A 973-nucleotide genomic window follows, 5' to 3' on the forward strand; every position below is an offset into this window, starting at 1 on the left:
GTATTTGAACATCCTGTGGTTTTGCAAGTTCTCCCACTTAGAAATCATGGAGAAGTGCATGTTTTTATCCTAGGTGCATGTCCACTGTGAGATACATAATCGAAAAAATAAATCTGGAAGTCACATCGCATGATTTTTTTAAAATATTTTATTTATAAGCTGCTGCTGCAAATAAGCATCTGAACACTTGAGAAAGTCGATGTTTATATCTGTTCCTGTAGTTTCTCACCAGGTTTGCACTCACTGCAGGAGGGATTTTGGCCCACTTCTCCACACAGATCTTCTCCAGATCAGTCAGGTTTTGGGGTTGTCGTTGAGAAACAAGGATTAGCTCCCTTCAAAGATTTTCTATTGGGTTTAGGTCTGGAGACAGGCTAAGCATACCCAGAACCTTGATATGCTTCTTAGGGTGCTTTGGGGATGCAACTCATCATTTTTCTTCCTCCAAATATGTCAGACCCCTCCATGATTTCTAAGTGGAGGAACTTGAAAAAAATCCCAGGGTATTCCAGTTTATATGCCTCATTGCCTGTCCTCCATCATCAGTAAAATACCACAACAACACATCTAGACTAAAACCTTAAAAAAAAGAAAAAGGCAAAAGTCTCAAATCAATTTCTGTCATTTTATTGTCATTACTTATTGTAATTAGTGCCATATCAACAAGAGAAAAACTGCATACATCTACTCAACCTTTTAATTACATTTACAGTTGCCGTGGGTGGAGCAGGAAGTGGGGGGAGGTGCACACAGAGATGAGAGATGCAGAAAAAACACACAAGCAAACAAACACTTCCAGTTCGGGAGGGCGGGGCAACTAGGCAGCAGAAGGGCAGAAGGCGAGACTAACCACAAAACTGTTAAAAGAAGAAACTAGTTCAGCCAAACACTTTATCCTAAAAGATATAACAGGAGTTAGTGACTGCGTTCGCACAGTCGGTTATCTTTTGAGTGTTTTTTTTTTTTTTTTTTT

Source organism: Oryzias melastigma, unplaced genomic scaffold, assembly GCF_002922805.2.
Source record: "Oryzias melastigma strain HK-1 unplaced genomic scaffold, ASM292280v2 sc02279, whole genome shotgun sequence".
Lineage (NCBI taxonomy): Eukaryota > Metazoa > Chordata > Actinopteri > Beloniformes > Adrianichthyidae > Oryzias > Oryzias melastigma.